The 25,377-nt window shown below is 53.7% G+C and overlaps 1 protein-coding gene across 1 annotated transcript in view; it reads right to left on the bottom strand.

Annotated features, from left to right (window-relative positions):
- The window catches only part of XKR6 (XK related 6), a 231,811-nt gene that overhangs the window by 23,598 nt on the left and 182,836 nt on the right, over positions 1-25,377 (bottom strand). The gene's annotated exons all lie outside the window — the stretch shown is intronic.

The following is a 25,377-nucleotide window of genomic DNA, read 5'->3' as shown; positions in this document are numbered from 1 at the left end:
ACATCCTGGGTCCAGCAAGAAAACTCCATGCCTCCTTTTACCTGAACTCTCAGGAGCTGTCTCCACACCCCAGTCAAGGGGAGGATTCAAAGTACTAAGTCGGCCAGCAGTCCCTGAGGCCGGCCAGGGCCAGAGGACCCGGTGGCGCCAGGGAAAAGGCAAGTTCAGAAGGCTTGGCTGTGTGGCTCAGTTAGGATCAAGAACATGAACCATAAACCCGGGGCCACAGCCAACAGGACAGACCCACACGCGTGTCCCTGACCACCCCAGGGAGCGTAATCATTGTGCCTTCTATGATGCTGAGCCTGAATCATGGAGGCTGACACCCTATGTTGTTCCCACTGCCTTCAAGCATTGTCACCTGCCCACCTGGGGCTGCTGGGTGGTCCCTTCTCTCTGTCCCATCACCACCACCAGCCTGGCCCCTGCCACTACCCCTCCTGCCCCGAATGAAAGCAGAAGCCTCTGCACTGGTCACCCAGCACCCACTCTGGCCCCAGAGCTGCCCGCTCTGCACACAGCAGCCAAGGTGCTGTTTGAAAATCATAAATGCAACCATGTCAACTCCTGTTTTCATCCACCCCATGGCTTCCCATAATGCTTAGAACCAAATCCCCACCTCCTCCCTTGGCTCAAGGGACCCTGCCTGCCCCTCACTTCCCATTCCCTCTCCCCACTTTTTCATGTCTTTTCTGTCTCCTGTGGAGCACGTGAGCCTGTCTGTTGTCATGCAGTGTCCCCGGTGCCTATGGCTGTAGGAGGAAGACACCTGCCTTTCAGTACTGAGGAGTCCCCGTGGGATGACTCTCACGTCTGCAGCAAACTTCTGGGAGGGATCACAAAGCAGGTTGTGGAGAGGGGCCCTGCATTTCCGCTGGAGCAATGAGAGACGGGGCATTGCCCAAGAACCTTGCGTTGATGTTACAGAAGCCCATGCTTTAGAAGCAAAGCTGCTAAAACCTACATCCGTAAAATAATTTCAACCTGCGGAATAAAGCTCTTCTCCATGTCCAAACTGGTGGGACTCCCTCCAGAGCACTACTCATGGACTGGCCCCCACAGATGGCAAGTGATCCAGGGTCCCCTGGGGTGTGCTCGGGACACAAAGCAACCCTGTAAACCGTCGCCTGGGACCTGAACCCAACACATGGGCAACAGTGCACGGCCATCCAACGCCCGACAGATGGGGCTGAGGCTGTCTCTCTGGGTTCCGAAGGGCCTGTGGGTGCTGCCTCTTTGAAAGGCCCACCCAGGGGAGCTGGGACAGACACCTCATGTCACTATAGACGCACTCCCAGGAGTGAGCAAAGAAACAGTCCTGCCAGGAACTGAAGGCAGGAAGGTGGGAGGCCCAGGCACAGGGGAGGGCAGCACAGCAGTGGGGACCCTGTCTGGGAGGGTGGGGTGGGGGAGGACAGGAGTCCCGGGCCCATCACCTCCTGGAGTTCCTGCTAGGCCTTGTGGAGCAGGCTGATTACCACCATTTAACACGCAGGGAAACTGAGGCTTGGAGGCGAAATGAAGCACTGAATTCTCGTTCTGTTCCAGGTTGTCACTTACTAGCTGTGGCACTTCCCATGATTTGTGGCCTGTCTCTCGGCCTCAGTCTATAAATTCCCAGAGTCAAGGGACCAGGGAAGAAGTTCAGAAAAGGGAAAGGACGTTATTGTGCCTGATCTGTAAAGCCACAGGGTCACTGAGAGAGAGCCAGGGAGACAGAGAGAGACAGAGAGGGAGTTAGACAGGGGGACAGAGAAAGACACATACATACACAGAGAAGGGACACAGAAAGAAACAGAGAGAGAGAGAGATGGAAAGGAAAGAGAAAGTGAGAACGTAGAGGAAAGCAGTGTCAAAATTTGGGGGCCTGAAGGAGAGGGCCACCTGGAAGAGAAGGTGGCCACGACAAATGTGCACAGGGAGGGCACGGTATGAGGAGACAGGTCACGAGGAGTTTGGGAGGGATTGGGTAGGCCAGACTGAGTCAGGGTGGCAGGAAGGGTCAGGTGGAGCAGACCTGGCAGTGGCTTGGGCAGGCAGAGTGGTGGGGGCAGGGATGTGCCGCGTGAGGGGCTGAGGCAGGGCTGTGAGTCAGGAAGTTGTGCACCAGCGCCCAGAACAGCCGAGCCGAGGGGCCAGTGGCCTCACAGGTCAGATGTGGTGTCCACGATCCAACACTCAACTCTACCTACACTGACACCTGTGACACACAATGCCATGGGCCACAGACTCCCACAGGGACAAGACCACAAAGGTATATGCTCTTGCAGGGGTGCTCTCAGACCACAGACTCTTCTCCTGGCCTCACAAGGTGGACCGAGGTGGAGAAATGGTTACGCGGCAGTCAAGCTTCTGCATGCAGGTCCCAGGCCAAGTAACACCACCACTTGGATTCACCCAGGTCCGCCCCACCAGGGGAAAAGGAGCACTTGACCTGTCCCTCCAGCCCCCATTTCCCCAAGCCATAAGCCCCTCTGCCCTTCCAGGTCAACGGAAGTCAATGAGCCCAGAACATGCTGATTCAACTATAATGACTAGCAGAGAAACAAACCTCAAATGTTCTCTGTGAGAGCATCCCAGCGTATGGGAATGAATAAAGGTGGGAGTGGGTAAAGCCAGAGCCTCTCCCTCTGGTGCTGATAATGAATGGATGCTGGGAGCCCAGAGTGTACCAGGATCAAGTCTGAAACCAAATCTGCAAAATACACCTCCTAGAACAGCAGCTCACACAGCCTCCCACCCTGGAGTCCAGCCCAGGATTTCCTGATCAACTGCCTTCTACCTATTCTGCTCTTTTGGCTCCTGAAAACTCATCTTCTCTTCTTAAGTCCTTGGGCCCCCAAAAGACACACAACTGAGGGGTGTGTGTGAAATCCAGAGTGGGTCTAAGTAACCTCTGGGACAGCCAGCCAGCTAGCTGCCTAAACTAAGCCTCCAGCACCTCTGCAAAAAGAGCCTTAGCTTATGGCCACGAGGTGGCGCCAGACCCTAAGCCACGCAGGAAGGCAGCTCTGGAGGTGATCTCATCCCCAGCAAGTGGCCTCCGGAGGCCTAGCACCACCTTCTTTTGCAGCAGCGTCTTAGGGCAGGAGGTGACAGGCCCAGATGTGCTGAGTCCCTATGGAAGGGACACAAGGTGACACAAGGTGGGCTGCTGCTCCCCCAAACCGTCAACCTCTCTCCCTCCCTGGCGGGTTCCAGAAAGCTCACTGCCACAAGGAAAGTGGTCCAGAAGGAAAGACACTCAACTCTCCTGGATTTGTTTCCACATCTTGTGTCACCACCTGTCACACTGCCTCTCTCCTAAGAGCATCGCATCATGAAATGCATGGGTCTCAAAGCAGAGAGGCAGCACATCTTCATGGAGCGAGGACTCAGCAACGCTGGTCAGTCCGCAAGACCTCGGGCAAGCCCCTCCTGAGGCTGGGCCTGTACTATTTGCCATCTGGGCGGGGGGGTGGCAGACCTGAGGATCTCCAAGCTTCTGCAGACACTTTGTAATTCCTGCCTTCTTTAAGGGGGTGGCTCTGCAGAGCCACAGTATGGCCATGTTTACAAATAATAGTGCCTGATGTTTGTGTGTGGTGCTCACAGGTGCCAGGCACTGCTCTGAGCCTTTTGTACTTATTAACTCATTTAATCCTTGCAACAACCTGTTGAGGCAGACATAATATTACCCTCGTTTTACAGAGGGCAACCAAATCACTGAGGTTAGGAACTGGGCCTGAATTTACCCGGGTCAGGGGTTGAACAGTCTGGCACGGGGGAGCAGGGCTCTCCACCCTTCCCACAGGCCTCTCGGAGGTGGACCACTTGTCTCTTTGCCCCTGAGTGTGGTATGGTGGAAAGGCACGATCACCCAAAATACCTGGGCTCTAGTCCAGTGCTGTCCGTGGCTGTGCTACCTGGGAAACACCTCCTAACTTCTCTGAGCCCCAGGCCCTCATCTATCAGATGCCTGACCCAGAGCAGGACCCTGGGATATGGTGAACGGATGAATATATGCAATCATGCCCTCTTGGCGGGTCGCGGGGCAGGGGGGAGCTCAAATGACATACCATGAGAATATCTGGGAGACCGGAAGCCACAGATGACAGCTATTTCTGCCCCTCTGACGTGCTTTCCGCCTCTCCTTTACCCTGCTCTGCTTACTCTGCTCCCAATTCTATCTCCTCCCCTTATTTGTAAACCATGGAATTGTTCAAAGCTCCTTATACTGCCTCCAGAACTCTTTAGCTCTCTGGGCACACTTTCTCTTTTATACCAGCGCTTGGAGGGAAAATCATTTGTCGTCTCCTTTTTCCCATTGGCTCATCGGAGGCTCAGAGAGGCTGAGTGATTTCCCCAAAGTCACATGGCCAGTCATAGTTCAGGCAAATCAGACAGGTCTTGTCCAAACTGAGTTGCCCCCCTGGGAATCAGGGGCAGCTCTGCCCCCTGCTGGTTGGGATGGGAAATAAGTGATTTCTGCAGGGGCAGCAGGCTGAATCCGGGTAGCCTCTGTGGGCCCATGGTCCCCTGCTGCTTCTTAGAACATTCTCAGAAACAGCATTTTGAAAACGCTGATTGTTGAGAACTACCCACCCTTAAAGCCCCAAACAGGGATCAGTCCAGGATGTGGGGCCTGAAGCTTAGAGAGTCTTCCTTAGGAAAAATAGTAACACCTACCAAACATGTGAAGTCGAAATAGCACCAATTCTATACACTTTTTTTTCCAGAAAAACAAAAGAGGAAAGAACACATCACCGTTCATTTTACAAGGCCAGCATTCCTCTGATAGCAAAGCCAAACAGATACCATATGAGAAAATAAAACTACAGACAATATCCCTCATAAACATAGATGTAAAACATCTTCAACCAAATGTTAACACATCAAATCCAATGATATACAGAAGGGATGATACAGCATAGGGCTTATTTGATGGATGTAAAGTGGGTTTGATATTCAATATAATCAATAATATTAATAAGAAAAATCGCACATCACAGTAACTGATGCAGAAAGTATGCATTTTTCAGAATCCAACATCCATTCATGACTTTAAAAACCTCTCAGAAAACTAGGAATAGAAGAGAACTTTCTTAACTTGACATAGAGGAAGAGCATCTACAAAAACCTATAGTTAATATCATAATTAATAATAAAAGACCAAAATCTTTCCTCTCAGGATCAGGAGCAAGGCGATGAGGCCTACTCTCACCACACCTACTCAACACCATACTAGAGGTTCCAGAGTGCGATAAGCCAAGAAAAAGAGAGTATACACAGATCGCAAAGAGAAGTAAAACTGTCCCTGATTTATAAATGACATGATCGTCTAAGTAGAAAATCCCAAGGAATGTACAAAAAGCTTATAGAACCAATTAGTAGGTTTAGCAAAGTCCCATGATACAAGGTCAGCATATAAAAATTAAATGTATTTCTATAGACTACTAATGAACAATTGGAAATTAAAATTTTAAAAATATGTGAGATTTTCCCTGGCTGGTGTGGCTCAGTGGATTGAGTGCTGGCCTACAAACCAAAGGTCACTGGTACGATTCCCAGTCAGGGCACGTGCCTGGGTTTCAGGCCAAGTCCACAGTAGGGGGTGCTCAAGAGGCAACCACACATTGATGTTTCTCTCCCTCTCACCCTCCCTTCCCCTCTCTCTAAAAATAAATAAATAAAATCTTTTAAAATAATAAAATAAATAAAAATATATAAGACTTAAATTAGTAGTACCAAAATATGTTCAGAAATTAATAAAATGTGCAGGATTTATACTTTAAAGTTACAAAACACTAATAAAAGACATCAAATAAAATCTAAGTGATAGAAAGACGTGCCATGTTCATGGGTGGAATGACTCAATATAGTGACAATATAATGACGATTCTCTCCAACTTGATCAACGGACTTAACACAATTTCAATAAAGACCCAGCAGGATTTCTTTTTTTGCAAATATAGACAAGCAGATTCTAAAATTTATATGGGAAGGCAAAGGAACTAGAACAGCCAAACAATTTTGAAAAAAAAACAATGAATTTAAAGAACTCACTATCAGATTTTAGAACATACTATAAAGCTACATTAATTAAGACAGTGTGGTGCCAGCAAAAACAGAAACACTGATCAATGGAACAGAATACGGAGTCTAGAAACAGAACCACACATACACACTCAACTGATTTCTGACAAAGTGCAAAGATAATTCAATGGAGAAAAGATGTCTTTTCAACAAATGCTGGGGGAACAATCAGTCATTCACAGGCTAACTTAAAACATATCACAGATTAAAGTGTGAAACTATAAACCTTTTAGGAGAAAACATGGGAGAAAATCTTTGTGACTGAGCATTAGGACAGCAAACGCATGATTCGTCAAAGAAAAAATTGATGAATTGGCTTCCATCAAAATTTTTAAATTTTGCTCTATAAACAACATTGTTACGAGAATGAACAAACAAGCTACGGACTGGGAGAAAACATACAGACTGGGAGCAAATCACATATCTGACAAAGAACTTGTACCCAGAATACATCCAGAACTCTCAAAATTGCCAACTGAGCAAGAAGGAAGGCAGGAAGAGACTGGGCAAAGGAGTGATGAGACTTCTCGCCTCACCACCCTTTCCTGCTCCCTCTCCCCTGATCAAAGTCCCCTTGGGCCTGGCCCCCAGGACTAGCCACTGTGGAGAAGACTCTGGTGATGACGCTCCAGGGTGGGAGATGAGGAATGGCTGTGGGGCACTGACTCACCGCTGCTGCTGCGTGAGCCTGGACAGGGAATGGATGGGCCGGAGCTACAGGATTTAAGGCAGCGCTGGCCCCACAGCCCAATCCCAGAGGCTCCCTCGAGTCAAAACAACTATTGAGGGGGATTGCTGGGGTAGGGGGCTGGGGGGCTTACTGTCTGCTTAGGGAGCCATCTTGAGCAGGGTCGTCTTAGCGATCTCCAGCCCTCACCACTCACCTAGTAGGTGGCTTCTTTTGGAACCCAACTCTGTGAGTTCTTCTCTCCCACCCAGGGAGTGGTGGTCGCCTCTGAGGGTGGCCTTGGTCCTTCAAGCTTCCCCTAGGAGGGAGGGAGGAACCTGAGACGGGGAGCAGGGGGTGCAGCAGACTTGCCAGGGCACAGACTGGACTCTGGCTCTCAGTCACCGAACACGCCAGGCCTGCCTTCTCCTGCGTGCACGTCTCCCGGCACAGGGCCAGTGGTGGCACTGTGGAAGGCTGCCCCTCCAGAGCCCACATGCCAGTCAGGGAGGGGACCCAACCCCTGGAAGCTACTAGAAACCTGCCGGGCATGTGCTGGCTGGAGGCCGTGGCAGACCCTGCATTTCACCTGCAACCACAGTGCGGAGCAGGCCCTGGGGAGGCAGCGGGGAGGCAGGGTTCTGCTTGGGCCTCAGACTTTCCCTCCTGATGGTCATCTGCAGATGCTGCCCCGGAGACCGAGCCGGAACAAAGCCACACAACACAGCTCCTGCCCTCCCCACAGGGCTGGGTCTTGTCAGCAGTGCTCAGGCCCCTACAGCCCGTCCAAGGCTGTGGTCCCGGAGCCCAGGCTGCTCCGCAGACAGCACTCAGGCCTGGGGGCAGCAATAGCTGGGGCTGCGCTCTGACCCCTCCAGCCCTTTACGGAAAGACCAGTGAAGCAGACCTCAAAGGCCAGGTGTATTTTCCTCTGAAACTAATAATCCAGTTATTCACCTAAAGGGCTCTTTGCTGCTTTCAAAAAATGCCTTTATATTTTTGTTGATTTAAATATGACTAGCCATGCCTCCAGGCCACCTCGAGGCATCTTTACTCTTATCCTGGGGGTGTGGCGTACACTCCCAGTCTCACACAGACTCATGCACATGATCACATTCACACGTACCACCTACAGGAACACATGCCGCATGAACACTGCAACAGACACCCATGCACACTACACATCCCTGGTGTGTGCATGCTAACTACACAAGAAGTTTACACACCCACATGGCAACAACACACTGCGTCCTACAGAGCACAGAGACCCACACATACAAATGACCACATGCAAGCACACGCTCCACGTGTCTAAGCCCTCACCTGTACAGACACTTGGAGGCACCTGATCACACCCCTGTGTCATAGCCAAGCCTGGGTTACTGAGGGGGTGGTCTCCCGCCCACGCCTCCCCTCCTGGCCCCCAGGGCTGCCTGCTCCTGACCATCCACTGACATCACAGCAGACACAGGACACAGAGCAAAAGCCAAACCCACATGGAGGCGCTGGGCTCTGTTCAGCTGTGAGCCAGCTCAGAGAGAACAGGAGCACGGCAGTTGCTGGCCAGAGGGAAAGTGAGAGGATGCGGTCTTCCCAAATCCGATGACACGCTGCCCCCAACATCAGGGATGGAGCTGGGCTAGCTGCCGCCAAAGCAGCAAAAAACTCACTGATACCTGAACTCTCGAAGGGCCCCAGGCCTGTTCTCATGGGGTTCACTTCCCTCCACCTGCACCTGGCTTGCGTGGGAATCTTGACTTGTCTGGTGGAGGTGAAGATGAAGGTGTGGAGAGCTGCTGTGACATTGTGAGACCTGCATTCTCATCTGGTCCCTCCTTCTAGGGGTGGAGGGGTTGCCTCTCATGTGTCCTTTCCATTCTGACCACATCTCGGGACCGGGAGGGTGTAGAGCCAGGTGGTTGTGCAGTGAATGCAGGAGAGAGTGGCCCGAAGTTGGGGTGGGAGGTGTCTCAGGGTCCTGGGCTGCCTGGGGCTTGTTTGGAAATCATTCCACTCTGGGGCTTCTCACCTGCTGAGAACTGCTGAGCTGGGTCACCAGGGGCCAACCATGGGGGCTGCTGTGACAAAAAGGCTGTGTTCTTCCCTGCATGCCATTGACTCTGTGGCCAGGTATGAACCCCAGGGCTGTTCCCTAGGGTCTCGGAGCAAAAGCCCTTCCAGCTCTTGCAGACCCTCCACAGACCTCAAGGCAATAAGTGCCTGGCGCGTGAGACAAGGTCAGAGAGTAGCCTGCGAGCCTCTGCCGGGTCGCCATTATCACCATCCCCACTTTCCAGGTGAGGAGGTCAAGGCTGACCTAGATTCAGGAACCTGGGTGGCTCCCCACTGGCTCTACATCCAAGTGGCTAGTCTCCTGCTTTCCCCACCACCCCCTCCCACCCTGCTCCCTGCCCCCTGGCCACGACGGACAGCACTCCATTCCCAGGCCTTCCTGGTACATGCCCTCTCCTGCTGCTTGCTCCTGCTCTGGGACCCAGGGGACAGCCACAGGTTCCCACCTGGGCACAGAGTCAAGGGCATGCAGGTAGGAGCAGGGCCCAGCTCCCCTCCACATGCCTCACTCCCTGCATGGGTCAAATTACCTGCCCCCCACATCTCCCTCCCACTCTACTGTCTCCTCATATAGTAATAGTGCCCGTTTATTGGGTTCTCCCTATGTGCCAGGCACAATGTAAGCACTCAACAGATATTAAGTCATTTAACCTAGAAACTATATAATTGTCTACAGATGAAGAAACCGAAGCAAGAGGGCACCCAAGGATGTAGCTACTGAGATTCACACCAGGGAGCTGAACTCCAGGGAGGGCGCTGCTAACTCCTCACACTATGCTCTCCACTTCGTTAACTTTCTGTCGTTCCCTCTCGCTCCCCACCTCCTTTACTCCTTCCAACAATGCATGATTTACTTGGAGTCAGTGGGTCCCCTCTCAAAGTTGTCAGGTTTTTGAACAGCCACTAATGTTTTCCCTCATTCAGGAAGAGCCCACCTTCCCCCATTCTACGTGGCAGCCTGGGCGACTGCCCCTGCAGCCCATCTGTGGCCCCATTTCATAGATTAGGAAATCGAGGCTCAAACCGGAAAACCACGTTTAAGCCTCTATTTGTCTGGCTGTGTCACGTGCCTCTGTTACCTCCCCCCTCCACTCTCACAGCGTTTCAGGCAGCCCACCCTGTACTGGAGTCACCCGTGGACAGAAGTGTCTCTCCAGCTAGATTTTAACCCCCAGGAGGGGCATCTGTACACCTGGCGCCCCTGGCCCACCGTGGCAGACATCCACTGGAAGGTGCTACAGTGAATTTCGCCCCTGGTCTTATTTGACTAAGGGATGCCTGCAACCCTTGATTCAAGTACATGAAATCCATGTTCCCCAGGCAGACAAGCAGAACAGGAACAGGAGCTCAATGAAAGCAGGAAAGATTTGGGTTGGACACAAGAGAGAACTTACCCACCAGCGCAGCTGGATAACATCGCAACAGGACAGGCTTTCTGTCCATCTGTGGGCAGTGCAGAAAGAGAGGAGCAAACCTACCAGGGCGTCAGCTCCCGAATAGCAGGGGCAGGACCTGCCAGAGCCCGCTCAGCCCCAGCAGTTTATCACAGGCACCCAAATGCTCACGCAGCTGTGTACACCTGTGTGCCCACCCAGAAGTCCCACCTGCCGACTCCCTTAAAACCACCCAAAATGCAAGGTGCAGGTGGCTTGAGGAGCCCTCAAGCCTGGCACAGCAGGAATTGTGCGTTAATATAGCCCTGGGCTCTTTCTGAGTGTGAGAATGGACTCTAGAACCTTCCATCGCCTGGACAGCACTGGAAACCCCCCACCCCCCCACACTCCAGCTGAGATGTCTTCAGCGTGAAGGAAAGTGGAGGGCCAGCTGCCGGCTCAGCCCCAGAGAGCAGCGCTTCAAATCAGGGCTATTTTTAGCCCTTCTCTCCAGCATCCCTGACATCAGCTGAGCAGTGGTGGCGGACTTGGGGCACACATCTGAGAGGGCAGGCATGAAATGGCATTTCTTTGCAGGGACCCAGGGGAAAAAGCAGGGGAAAACACCATAAAGCTTCAGGGAAGGGAGGTGGCTGCCGTGGGTGTCAGCCGGCAGTCGTCCTGGATTTAGGGTCGTGGTGGCAGGGTGGCCTAAGCATCCCTCAACATCCCAGGCTCAGGCAAGCGAAAGTGGGTGGAAGACATGTCGCCTGCCCCTGCCTGGGGGGCCCAGAGCATGGCACGGGGCGGGGGGTGGGGGAGCCCAGGCTCCTGCCCCTGCTCTGAGACTCTGCAAGAAACCTGATCAAAAAGATGGACACATCTTGACAAATCTACATTTGGGAGAAGTACTTTTTCTTCCCCATTTTAAGCTCCCAGAAGACCCAGTTTCTGGGAGCTGGTTTACCTTTGCACACGTGGTGCGTGGCACTTGGTAAGCATTCACTGTTTGTCCCCTGAATGAATGGACCAATTGGGCAGTTTGTTAATGACATCCTTGAGCTCGGGAAAGTTCAGGCATTTATATTCCAAGCTCCCAGAGCAGGTGTGAGGAAAGCCTTCCTCTTCTCCAGGCTCAGGGTCGGGCCCACTCTCCACTGGGGGCGCCAGAGCTGCAGCCTAGAGTTGCTCATAGGGGCCCCTTCCCTCCAAGCCTCACTCTGCCTAAGCCCGTGTCCCCAGTCCTGAGTGAGTGACCATGTGCAATTTCTCTTCTAGCCAGCAAAGCTCTTCCCAGCCAGGTGAGCAAACCCATCCCTGGGGCCTCCTTGGGCTTTTCTGCTTGGACTTGGGACCGCTGCCACACCCACAACAGGAAGGGCCACGTTGCTGTCCCCAAATTAGAGTTGAAGACTTCTGACAGCAGGCCCCGGACCGGCGCTGTCCTGCCTGCATCCTGGTAAGCAATGTCCTAGGATTCAAGGCGACCCGTGCGTACACAGGTGGCCGAGGAGAATGGGGGAGCTGGGCCCCGCCTCAATGAGGGAAAGCATGGGTGGCTGTTCAGAGTAACTGGCAACTTTGAGAGGGGACCCACTGAGCCCAAGCAGAGTCACCTGCACTTTGCCAGGGACTTTCAATTTTGATAGACATGCAAAGGTAAGCCCACCCAGCACGGTGGCCATAAGGGTCCCTGGCACTTGCAGGAAGACCCGCCTGTGCCTTTGTTACAAGCCTCAGGGGCTGGGTGTGGCTAAAACTGTCTGTTGCCCCCTTTCTAGCCCTTAGTAGATCTGTGGTGAATGAATGCATTTGGAATGTTCAGCTGAGGGTTGGCCCACCCACACTACCTCTTGGGGGTGAGGTACCCCAGAGGGTTATTCTCCCAATGGGCCACCTGTCCTTTCTATTTTCCCTAAATGTGTCCCTGTTAGACTCTCGTGAGTGCTCTGCCACAGCAGTCCAGCCCCCTCCCCATTGTGTTCACACATCCAACAGCCATAATTGAGCTCCTACTGCATGCCCAGCCCAGCATGCAGCATGGGAAACCCAGCCGTTCTCCGTGCCCTCCTTCCTCCGAATCCCACTGCCTGTGTCCCGCGACTCTGCGGGTCCCGATGGAAGATAGAGTCACAGGATCAGAGCCACGCGTGTTCAGTAGTTCATGCCAGCATTCAGTCTCTGGAAACCACCTCCCAGCAACCTCCAGCAGTGAACACCGCCGATGGTGAGCCACTGAGGGGTCCCCGTGATGGGTCTTCCGTGCCCTCAAAGCTGTCCTGCTGCCACCATGTCCTGGCTGTGGCCTTGGGAGCGGCCTCCCCCACTATGCTTTTTCCTTAGTGAGATGAGCAAGTAAGACCGGATGAGCTCTCAGGCCCTGGCAGGACACCAACTCTGCAGGCCTTATAGGGCCTGGTTTGTTACCCAGAAACCTTTCCAGATCACTGGTCACCCCGCGGAACTTGGGCTGCTGCTCCCAGAACACACCCCCACCCCCGGCCCACCCTGCAGGCTGCTTTCCTCCCAGGAGCTCGGCCTCTGCTCACCCAAGTCCCTTTCTGTATTCAGGGCCCTGTCCCCCACCTGGGAAGCCAGACGTGTCATGTGAGCTGTTTCCTGGAGCCTCCCAGGGAAACAGGCTAGAAATAGAAATAGAAAGTGGCATCTAGTCGACTTTGCATTGTCCCAGCCAAGAGGCCAGTGACACGTCCATATCTTAGAGCGCACTGCCAGGTGACGCAAGGCCCAGGCCCGCTCACCAATGCCCTGGGCAGCCCAGCCTCCCGGGAGGCTCCCAAAGTTAGACCCAAGAGAGGGCAGCAAAGGGAGGCCTGGGCTCTTCCCGCACCCAGGCCAGGGTCCTGCTGCATGAGCCTCACACCGATGTTCCTCTTTCCCTGATGGAGACCCCATTTGCTGCAGAGGCCACGAGGGAGTGGAGGATGAGCACTGGGCTTCGAGTCAAGAAACACAGGCCCCAGGGCCACCGTTACTGTTGACAGCCTGGGGGGTCAGGACTCCTTGCCCCTCTTGCCTGACCCCAGCCTCCAATCCATAAAGGAACTGAGGGATCATTTCTTACTTCCTCCCAAATCTCTAGTCCTAAGGGGCAGCCATGTGGACTCTGTCACCATCCGTGCCTTGTGGTGACCTGGGGTGGGGATGGGGTAAGAAACGGCGTCTGGCTCAGGCGGCCTGCCGGGGGTGAGCAACACGCGCTGCGGTGCAAGGACTTTATAGTTCGCTTTGCCTCTCTGCTCCTGTGCGCTCTTCCTCTGACCTGCTTCAGAGGCACCCGCACTGACTCTTCCTCACTGCCTTCCTGAAGTTCGGACAGGGTGATCGTGACTCTCCCATGCAATCGGAGCAGGAAGCAGGGCCTGCACGGCAGCCCTGAGTGCCCGGCTGGAAGCTCAGAGCCAGCCCTGGGCCCAGTCTCCTCCCCAGGACTCTGACCTGTTCTTGTAGCCGGGAGGCACAGCCATTCACAGGACAGTTACCTGAAGGGAAGGCAGCAAGGCTTCCCAGGTGCCTGGCTTGGAGCCAGGTGCTGGTCTCCCCCACCCTCAGAGCCTCCCTTCACATCTAAGAGGGAGACAGGCAAGTGCACTGTCACCTGTGGCACCCCCTTCATGCTCTAAACGGACCAGTGTTAGTGAACAGAGTGTGCCTACTGCTACCCCCACTTTACAGATGAGGAGACTGAGGCAAGAGGGCATTAAATAAATCACACAAGGATGCAGAGTCAAGGGCCAGAGCCTGTGGACTATGCTGTCTCCCAAAGTATAAGGGGCTCTGAGATCACAAGGAAGCTCCTAACCCAATGGGGGAGGGTGAGGAAGGTTCCAGATGAAGTCAGGACTGTATCAGTCAAGAGAGCAATTCTACAGCCATGAGCCCCCTTTACCACTCAAGCCCACCTTGACTCAGGGTGCCGGAGGCTGAGCCTGAGGCCCCTCCCACACAGCCCTCTCCTGGCTCTTTCTAATGAAAAATAACCCATGATGTTAAGACTGGAAGCTTTCTGAGGTCAGAAGCTGGGTCGGCCTCATCTTTCCATCTTCTCTAGCCGGAATAAATGAGTAAGTGGGTACATGGATGCAAGCATAGTAGGGTGGTTGGAAGAGGGGGTGGCTGGGGCTAGAGGAGGTCAAAGTTGAGAGGCAGGAACAGCTTCAGAACAGGGGAAGGTGGGATTCCACTTCTTCCTGGAGGTGGTCATAGCCTGGCCAGTGGGTGTAGCGGGCTCATTGCTCTCAGCCCCCAACCTCCGCTACGGCCTACACAGGGTACCCACCTGAAGCCAGTGTGGGGCAAGGCACTCTGCCAGCCCAAGCCCAGGCTCCTAGACACCTCGTCTGCCAGGAGCTCCTGAGGCCAGGAGGCAGCAAACACTCTCCTAGGAGCCTAGAGCAGAGTGCACCCGCCCTGTGCCTGTAGCCCCAAGATGGCCAGAACCGCATCAGCAACTTGAGCCTCAGTCGCTCCATCCAGCAAGTGGGGATAAGAGTCTCTCGTGGATTCTCTCTCAACTCCCTACAGGCGCAAGGGAAGGAAGCGGTACGTCCATACAGCAAGCAGTCTTCGTCCGGGAACACAGAACAGAAAGAGCCTGGTCTCCTCCCTCAACAGAGAGTGCTGAATAATTCATGAAGTCATGCCTCAGCACACTCTGCAGAATTTGAGAGGGCAAGAGCAAATGATACAGCTGGCCAGCACCAGACCCTGCTCTGCTCACGGGCCACACTAACCCCCTGCCAAGGTCGCCCAAGAGTAATTGCTCATAGAAAATTGAACATTTTCTATGAGGCAGGCAGTTTGCTGGAAGTGTCTCCTGTGCCATCGTTTTTAACCCTCACGGCTGCCCCCCCAGGCAGGTAGCTGTGGTGTCCCATACATGGGCAACCTGAGGTGTGGCGGGTCCAGCTGGGCTATTCTTCTTCAGGATTGCCCCTCTCTCTGCAGATCTATGCCAGATGCAGCCTACATGTGTCATGTGTATTGACTCATTTAACATGACCTGTGAGGGAGGTTCTGTCGTAGCCCCATTTTACAGATGAAGACAGTGAGGCACAAGGAAGTCAAGTAACTTGCTTAAGGCCGCACCTGTGGTAGGCAGCAGAGCTGGGAGATACACCTGAGCTATGTGGCTCTGTTTCCCTGACAGACACCCATAAAGATGCCAGGATCATGGGAGTAAGCTACCCTGGGGCTCCCCTTTTATAGGGAAGAAAGTGGGGCACAAAGAAATGTGTCCGAGGCTCACTGTGACAGAGGTGGATGAGATCCAGGTCCATAGATCCTGGTGTCCTCTGCCGCACTGGCTACATGCCCTTTCTGTGCAGCCCTGCATGCCCACTTCAGTGTGAGGATGCCATGTCAGAGTGCTGGGAGGGGCGCCGCGGCCATGCAGTGCTTCCTTTGGGGCCTGAGTGAGAGGGTGGGGACCACGATGCTGGGCCAGGCCCTGCACAGATCCATGGTCATCCTCACGGGCTTGGGGGCCTAACCGACTCTCCAGGGAGCAGGAAGAGACCAGGAGTCTGTGAGGTTATTGTTCCTACCTTATTGCACCCATCCCTTTCCAGCTAGTGACATCCCTGAGGCTCATCTCCCTTCCCCACCGACTGTAAGCTCCAGGAGCACAGTGGCCCCATTTCCATCCTTGGAACCCTGCAGCAACCAGCCCAGACCATGGCAGGCACACAGCAGGCCTTGGCTGGTGCTGGCTGAATGGGGTGACTGGGTCATCTCTGCAGGCTCCCCAGTTAGGGCTCTAGTCTCCGCCAGCTGTCAGCAATCTCTATTGGATGCACACGGCTTGGACCTCTCCAGTGCTGAATGAGACCTCCCAGCTCCAGTTGCCCCTGTGGAGAGCCCCACTGGGCACTGCCAGAGACCGAAGCCACAGTTGTCTATGAGCAACAGGCCCTGCCCGGCCAGCAAGGTCAGAGCAGGGACAGCTGAGACTCTGCAGCTTCAGGGGGCCCTGGAGAGGAAGTGGGGCTCCTGTCTCATGAGTCACCACCCTCCAAGCCACCCCAAGACACCCACTCTCAACACATCTTAAGTCAAATCCATCCTCTCTCCTTTTGTTCAAGCTCTGCTAACAGCTCAGTTCTCCTTATTCAAGACCCAGACCAAACATCATCTCTGGGAGTCCACCCTGACCCCTCCCCACTCTCTGCTCCCATGAGGAGAGGGTGGTGCCCCTCCTCTGTCCCTCCTCCACCAGCACCTGTCACTGTGGCACTCAGCACACTGCAATGTGGTCATCGTCTTGTGCTTCGTGTTTTGTTTTCCCCTTGGCCTCGTTCACAAGATCATGAACTCCTAGGACAAGGACTTGTCCACACAGGGCTGGGCTCATGGCAGTACTCAGTTCATTTCTGTGAATGAATGAGGGAGTGGTTACTAAATCAGTGGACAGATGAGACTGTGGGCTGCCGCAGAGAAAATGCTGGGAAAGTCACCCAGTTGATCGAGGTGGTCTTTCTTTCCCATACAGCTTAGCAAGGCTCCTCCCACCCCTGCCAGTGCCCAGGGGCTGGCCAGGAGCCCTTTCCTCATTCTGGGCCCCTCCCTCCTCTCACACGGTCAGGACTCAACGCTCCTGAAATCTCTCCTGTCTCAGAGGAGAAAAACTGGTCAAGTTAATTCACAGCAAGATGATAGTGGCTTAAGGTAGTATCCCTCCAAGCAGGGGAGATAAATGCTTAAAATAAAAGCACTGGCGGTTCCTGGAACTGGCATTTCAGACAACACAACGGGCTCCCCTGAAGCGTGGACCCGTCTATTCCTTCCTCTACGAGAAAGACCGGCCTTGCCTGCTCTCACAAGGTCAAGGCGGAGAAAAGTCTGTCTGAGCAGCCATAAAACCCATCCTTGGACCCAAAAGACACACCTTTCTCCCAACCAGACAGAGCAACCAATGTGTGCTCCTCATTGCACTTACCCATTTCTCCTTTCCTCGTACTCTGTGACACAGGTAAGGTGGATACCATTGTTCCCCTTTACAGAGGGCCCTGAGCTGTGAGTGTGTGACTCGTGGAATTTCAACCACCAAGACACTGGTCAGGTGGAGTAGCCCAGACTGGTCCTCTTGGGGTCCCCAAAACCACCCTACGCAGCCACAGATATCCTGTGCCCTCTTCCCGGCTTCCTCCATCATAGTCACCCTGCCATATTGTAATCCTGTTTACAGGGAAGTCACTCCAGAAATGTCTGCCTTGGAGTCTGTCACGGGCTGAATTGTGTCCCCTCCAAAGTCATACGCTGAAGTCCTAAGCCCTGGACTGGGACTGCATTACTTGGTGATAGAATCTTTAAAGCGGTAAACTGAGGTCACGCGGGTGGGCCCTGACCCAATATGATGGGTGTCCTTATAAGAAGAGGAGATTAGGACACAGACGTACACAGACTAAGGGACAACCATGTGAGGACACAGTGAGGCTGTCGCTATTATGGACTAAACTGTGTCCTCCCGAAGTCAGGTGTTGAAGCCCGAACCCCCACTGGGACTGTATTTGGAGGTAGGGCATTTAAGGAGGTGACTAAGGTTAAATGAGCTCATACGGGTGGGGCCCTAACCCGATAGGATTGTGTCCTTGTAAGAGGAGGACACACCAGAGATCTGTCCTTCTGCACACACACAGACAGAAGGTGGCTGTTTGCAAGCCAGGAAGACAGGCTTCAGCAGAAACAAACCCTGCCAGCACCTTGACCTTGGACCTCCAGCCTGTGTACCTTGGAAAAGATGAGTTTCTGTTGTAGAAGCCCACAGCCTGTGGTACTTTGTTAGGGAAGTGCTTGAAAACTGAGTCCGAGGACCATCCATGGAGAAAGAGGTCTCCGCTGCTGAATCCAGCAAATAGTGGCTGCGGGCACGCCAGGCCTTGCGGCCGTCCGACAGGGATGAGGTGTGGGCAGAGTGTGGGCGGAGGGCTCCAAACCCAGGGGTTCATGTTCTGATCCCCTTCCTGCTGTTAGATAGCCATCCCTTTGACTTAAGCCAAATGAGGTAACATATCCTGTCTCACTTTGCAAGAACTACAGAAAGTTGGAGCAGACTGGGCAGGAATCCAACTCTTTCTTTAACAGACAAAAAAAAAAAATTGAGGCCAAGAGAGAGATGGCTGGCAGTAGTTTGCCCCCAGGTCTCCTGGCTCCTCGCCGCCCTGCGTTTTTCCTGCCGTCTGCTGTCTTCCCTCATGGGTCCTCTCCTGGGGCCAAGGGTTGCTGGTGGGAAGGGTGCAGAAAAGAAAGCTGGGGCCACTGAGTGACTTTCACCATTTGCCTAGGGCTGGCCCTGGGGAGGAAACCCCAGAAACTTCCTCTGTGGCCTGGGGGCTAGAGTACCTTCCTCACCCCAGTGGCCGTTCCTGCCCAGCCTGAGACGTCCTGCCAGGTGGAGCGATGTTAACGACTTGCCCTGTTTCTAGCCCTGCCTCAGCCGTCTTCTTGGCCCCGGGACGCCAGCTCCACCCATCCTGCAGAATGGACCAAGGCCTGCCCCACACTCTGAGGAGAGGATCCTTAAGGGAGCAGAGAGCTCACCCCGAGGTGGGAGAGGCTGAAGGGCCCACACTCTGACCTGAGAGCCCCGCCCATTGTCAGCAGTGAGGGGCACTCCAGGCACGAGGACGCGTGGACTGTTCTTGCCACCCCGCTGTTCAGGTGCCCAGGTGTGAGCCCCTACAAGCCCCGAGAATCAGGAGCCTGTAGCCTTGAGTAAGTAGAGATTTCCAAAAGAAACTCAGCAGGTGCCAAAGGAAGGGGAGGGCTGAGCAATGACGTCTCGGGGATCGCAGCCAATAATCACAGCAAAATGGCTGCTGCCCCTTTGCACCTCCCAACCCACCCTCCCCCCCCAGTGGCTGGTGGGGAGAGAGAGATTGGACTAGAATTGGGCGTGAAACTGCCTTCAGCTTCGCAGACACAGGGAAGGTCTCTCTCCTATCTGTATCCCCATCAGAAGGAAGGACCTAGTCACATCTTACAGGTCCTTCGACTCCCTGGGGCCCACAGAGCTGGGCTCCTGCCTGGAGGGAGCTTCAAGAAGACCGGAGGTCCAGGGCACGCTTCCCACCCTACTCACTCTGCTTGACAGTGACAGGACCCCAGTGCCTGGGGGGTTAAGTGTTAATGTCTGGCCGCCTCCCAGGAGACAGACAGCAAGACCCTGGGACACTGATGCACAGCCACCGGCAGGAAGAAAAAATGAGGGGACTGCAGAACAGATGGACACTTCACCTGCCAAGAGCCGCCGGTCCCCTGCTCCGATGCCCGATCTCACTGTACAGTGTGTTCCCATCCCTCACCGCCAAGCCAGTGCTGGTCTTCCCTGTCCGGGGGCAGCCTCTCCTTCCCGCCTCAGAACCAGCCAGACTGGGGATGGGGGGAATCCATGCAGATCAGAATTGGTTGGTTTTGGTCCAAGAACTTGAAGTAAACTGAATTAAGAGCCAACCAGTATACTTAATCTCAAAATGACTCCCAATATTAGTACTTTTTTAAAAACTGATTTTTAACTGTTAAAAATAGTCTAGTGAATTATAGTTAGATTTGTAAGTAAACATTGACATTTTCTAAGTCTGCTAAACTGAAACAAAAAGAAGAAACCCACAGTGATTTGGAAAGTGCTCTGTGATTCTAGTTGTGCGCTGTGTGACCTTAGGTAAATCACACGCCCTCTCTGGGCCTCAGCTTCCCTTACTTGTGTCATGCTAGATCTAATGGCTCTTATTTCTGTTTACCTACTCCATGAATTTCAACATAGTCTCCAAATGGACTCTGCGCAGCCCTTCCATGAGGTTCAGTTCTCCGTCTGGAGAGGAACCAAGACAAGTCATCTGGAAAAGGAATGTTCTATATGTGCCATCTGTGAGGAGCCTGGGAAACAGAGGACTGAACCCTGGGACTCGGGGAGCCTGCTGACTCTTTGGAGCCGGCACTAATGTAATTATGTGATTAAGACGTTCATTGGTTTTCACTGTGCTTCATTTGGTTAAATCAAAAGTGACAACGAGCTGCCCGGTGGGTGACAGTGTTCTCCCCGGAGGGCCCAGGGAGAGCTGTTCTGGGCAGGGGTCGTCCTGAGCTCCGGATGCCCTCTGGCAAGGCAGGCAGTTTAGGAGGCTTTGGTCACCTGGGAAGGCGCGTGCTCGCTCCTGTCAGGGGTTGTCAGGGGTTGAAGTCATAGAAGCTGTGGGTAGAAAGGCCAGGGACCGTCACCTATGCCAGCATTCTCCTTTTCCAGATGGAGAAGCAGGCCTGCCTGTGTCACTAGCTGGGTGGGCAGCGCCTGTGTGTGCCTGTGATTTCTCCTCTTTGAAGAGAGTGACTCACTCCTTCTCTATCCTACGGAATGATGAGCTCAGCTGAGGACGTCACAGAGAGTCCGAGGACCTCTGCAGAGCGGAAGCAGGTAGAAGAAAGGTGTGGAGGATAATCACCATTTCGGTTATCCAGCCCTCAGGGTCGGGCAGTGAGGCCTGAGCATCACTGCTTTGGGGAATGGGCCCCTCCTTCTGTGCAAAAGCGCTGTCTACACTTGAACAGGAACACATTAAGCCTGAGAATGTGGCCCAACCTGCCTGGGGACTGGAGGACACCCCTCTTCAGGGCTCCCATTGCCAGAAGTAGAGCACAGATGCCTGAGTTCCAACTGCCTCTCCTGGGTCGCCCTGCACTCCTGTCTGCTCTCCGGTTCCCCCACATGGGCTCGAGCAGAAATGACAATGGCTCCTGCGGCTTTCCCCACTCTTCAGGATGGCCAAAGGGTTTCTCTGGTACCTTACCCTTCCCCATTCTAGAGCGAGTGTGGAAACCCCAGAAATGCGAGAGGAACTAGGTTCCCTCTGCAGCCACACAGAAAGGGCTGCACTTTTTCTCTGTGGCCCCACGGGGTAGGGAAGCAGGTAGGAGCAACGTACAGACTTCAGTGGGAGACCAGTTGTGCCCAGTGTCTTAGTCAGCTCGGCTGCTGCAGCGGTGTCATAGGCTGGGCGGCGTAAACAACAGCCACGTACTCTTCACAGTTCTGGAGGCTGGGAAGTCCAAGATCAAGATGCCAGCAGACTCAGTTCCAGTGAGGGCCCTTCTCGCTGTGTCCTCACAGGAAGGAGAGGGCTCTGGTCTCCCCCTCTTCTTCTCAGGACACAATCCCATCATGGGGACCCATCGTCTGCCCTCATCTAAACCTAATCACTTCCCGCAGGCCCCACCTCCTAATACCATCACTTTAGGATTAGGGCTTCAACACATGAATTTTGGGGGAACACTGTTTATTTTACAACACCCAGCATCAGAAAACACAGAGCAGCCAACCAAATATGGAGCTGGACACTCCGTTGGCCCTTTCCTCTGTGTTCCTAAGGCAGGAACGCTCTGGGAGGAATCCATACATAGGTAGGAGGTGATTCTCAGTGTCCCTTCCAAGCAGGAGACATTGCCACAAGGAAAGGATTAGGGTGAGGCCCTGAGGTACATGGAGTGTGGGATTTAAGGTGGCACTCACTCTCAGATGCAACTCTGAGTTTGCACAACCCTGAAAGCGAAGACCTCCTTAACACGGGCATCCTGCATCTGGCCTGCCCCACCGTAGCCCAGGTCTTCAACCTGCCCCTGGTCCAAAATGCTTTCTGATCCAGAAGCATAGAGGTTGTCCACTAGGCAGGTGGGTTCAGGTAGAGCAGGTGGGTTCAGGTAGAGCAGGTAGGTTCAGGTACTATCTCCTCCAGGACTGCAAGAGAACCCTCAAGCCCATTAATTAACCCACGAACACCAGGCAGCGTTAGAGGCCCCAGGCCTGGGGTGAGCCGAGGCCGTTCCTTTGATCAGGGAACAATCCCACCTCTCCGCTGAGCAAAAGAAAATGAGAACTCATCGAATTCCCACTGTGGGTCGGGCTGTCTGCCACTCACGCACAGTTATCTTATTTGGTCCCCGACACAGTCCAGCAAGTGAGGGTTGTTCTCAATTTACAGATAAGGAAACAGAGGCTCAGAGCTGTAATGGGATCTGTCCAAGGTCACAGAGACCCGGAACCTCAGGTCTGACACCAAGGCCAGCCACCTCAAGGTCCCAAGGCCCGAGTTTTCATTCATTCTCTCACTCCCGCACCTCCTCATCCATTCACTCCTTCAATAAATACTATCTAAGGGACTATCGTGTGGCAGGAGCTGCTCTAGGAGCTTGGGATGCAGCTAGCATCCCTGTGGTGGGCCAGAAACACACAGGCCAACAGTAAGTGCCATGAAGAAAATAAAACTAGCTTTGACTGGTGTGGCTCAGTTGGCTGAGCATCATCCCGCAAACCAAAAGATCACCAGTTCAATTCCCAGTCAGGGCACGTGCCTGGGTTGTGGGTTTGGTCCATGGTCAGGGCACATATGAGAGGCAACCGATAGATCTTTCTCTCACATGATCTTTCTCTCCCTCTCTTTCTCCCTCCCTTCCCCCTCTCTAAAAAATAAATTAATTAAAACATATACAGATATCAACCATAAAAAAAGAATAATACAAAAACCAGGGCGATGTGACAGGGAGTGACCAAGGGCATGGCCAGACTGGACTGGCCAGTCAGGGAGGCCTCTCTGAGGAAGGAACAGCTGTCCTGAGAACTGAATGACAAACAGCTAGCCACTCAGAGATCTGGGATAACAGCACTCGGGGCAGTGGGCAGGGTGACGACCTGGGTTGGGGGGGGTGGGGTGGGTGGGGTCAGAATGGCTGAGAGAGGTGAGCAGGGGACAGCAAATGACATCTCACACAAGGTCAGAGAGGAAAGCAAGGTGGGCTGATGAGCCCCTGAGAAATATTTTAAGTACAAAGGGAAGCCCCTGATAAGACTTAACCAGAGAAGTGCAAGATCCAGTTTTCCAATTAAGCTCACTTGGGCTTTTGTGTCGGGGCAAGCAGGAAGGTGGGAGGCCTGGGGGTAGCCCGCTGGCAATCCTCCAGACGGGAGAGGATAGTGGCTTGAAAGAGGGTGGGTGCGGTGAGGTGGAGAGAAGTCGATGACGCCGAATGGCCTTTAGACAGAGAGCTGCGTGACTCCCGGCTGACTGGTGAGGGGCTGGCGGGAGAAACCAGAACCGGGAGCAGGACTCCCTGTAGGCCAGAACCCAGACACGGGTCCAACACAGAGTGGGGCGGCACCATCCCGTGAGCGAATGAATGAAGACACCCAAGAGAAGCGTCCCTCAGGCTGGAAGCTCATTGGTGTGGACCACCTGATGGGGCATGTACGCGGCTCTGAGAGGGAGGCAACCGGGCCCAGCAGATAGGAAAACCAGAAATGTGTGCTCCGGTGTCCCCTTTATACCTTTCTTTATGGGGGGCTACGGTCACTTCATTTCCCCACAATGCCCCTGTTCTTCTACTGGGAAGGAGTGCTCCTGCTGTCCTGGGGATGTCCCGAGAAAGAAGGAAGGCCAGTGACTGTGGCTGGACCTTTTACCACCCCAGGGGCCCCAGGGAATGATATGGGGGCATTCAGTATTCACCAGACACAAAGGCATGTCTCATTATACACCCCCTTTTTTAGAGAAAAAGCTATACCTTTTATTCAGGGGAGAGCATTAAGCACCTTCTCCCTTGAAGTGCTGATCTTCCTGCGAGCTGTTCTTTGAAGTACAATGAAAGAGGCCTTGGCCTAATCACACGTCTTTGATGGGGGTGCCAGAGTCAGGGGGAGGGGCGCCTCCTGAGAACACCAAGGGACTTATTTTCAATCTTTTTTTAAGAGGTAAGAAAATGCAAACCCTAAATAGGATTAAATGCTTTTTTCCAAAGCATAATATTATCATACAATGGAGAGGTTATTAAATTTCATAATACAACTCAGTTCTGTAACCAGTTCTGGGTGATAGAATCACGCGGTGTTTCTGAAGGCCCCAGCGCCTCGGCCCAATTGGTGGCTGCGGGGCTTGAAGTCCGGCTGCTGTGACCTGAGAGGGACGCGCCCGCCAGAGTGCTCTGACAGGTAGGAGGACTTGACTGCATCCTGCTGGAGCTGTGACCAGGGAGAATTTTCTCTAGAGGGTGCAATTCTGTTTCTGTTTTACATTTTGCATCTTTGGACCTTGGTTAGAAGGGGGATTTGACTCAATATCTCTCCTATCTCCCCTGTTCCATTTTCTGTTGGCATTCTGGTTCATCTGTTTTTGAAGCTAGATAGGATCTCGGTTTTGGCCCCTGTCCGAACTTCCAAGGAGTGACTGTCCTTTGAGCCTCAGCACCCTCACTGGTCACGCTGCGTTTGTACTGAGCCCCGATGTCAGTAGGCTGAATACTCAGTCCAGCCGTCGCTGCTTCTCTGCTCAGCCCTCCAGTGGCCACCAGCTCACTCAGAGTCCCTGCCCAGCCACTGTCTTGACAAAGGCCCCCTGCTTCCTCCCTGACTTTCCCTCCCCCTTCCCCTCGATCACTGGCTCCAGCCAGCTGGATCCGGCCAGCTCCTGCCTCAAGGCCTTTGCATTAGTGGTCCCTCTACCTGCCGTGATTCAGATCCCAGCTCACAGTCACGTGCCATTGGGTAAGCGACAGAACCTCTCTGAAGCCATCGTCTTTATGTCTCTAAGGCAGTGACAGGACCCCCACCTCAGACGGGGGTCACAACCTAAGGTTGTGAGGAACGTGTGAGCCGCAGAGAAGCACAGGCAAACGATTCGATGAGCACCAGCACCCTGCCATCTCCTGCTGCAGCCCACCCCCAAATTTCTGCAGCTGCATGACTGGGGGTGGTGCAGGAGCCCAGTGGGCCTGGAGGCGCCCCCGGGTGGGGTACTGCCAGCCAGCCCCAGTTCACAGGCTGGAAGGCATCCTCAGGCCTCGGCACCAGCTCAGAGGACCACATGGGGTCTGCGACTTCTGAGAACCTTCTTCTGGGGGCCTTGGGGTGTATGGACTCCCCCAGCCCACCTCCCCAGGGAAGGGACTGCCTATAACCTCTGTGTATCCTGGGGGACACTTTGCATGGAGAGGTGGCTGTGGGAAAAATGAACGGTTACTTCTACAAAACCTATACTCTCGACACCCTCCTGAAGTTTCCAGAACACTTGTTTCCTCAGTGCCTAACTCAGGACTGGACCTCAAACCTGGAGGCTCAAAGCCACGGAGAGACTAGTGGTTCCCGGTTGCAGGACCCTGGATTTTCCACATTCACGGATGAGAACAACGGCA

The sequence above is a fragment of the Desmodus rotundus genome, chromosome 9 (assembly GCF_022682495.2).
Source record: "Desmodus rotundus isolate HL8 chromosome 9, HLdesRot8A.1, whole genome shotgun sequence".
Classification (NCBI taxonomy): domain Eukaryota; kingdom Metazoa; phylum Chordata; class Mammalia; order Chiroptera; family Phyllostomidae; genus Desmodus; species Desmodus rotundus.
Note: the sequence above shows the minus strand (reverse complement) of the source record. Positions and strands in the feature narration are given on the sequence as shown.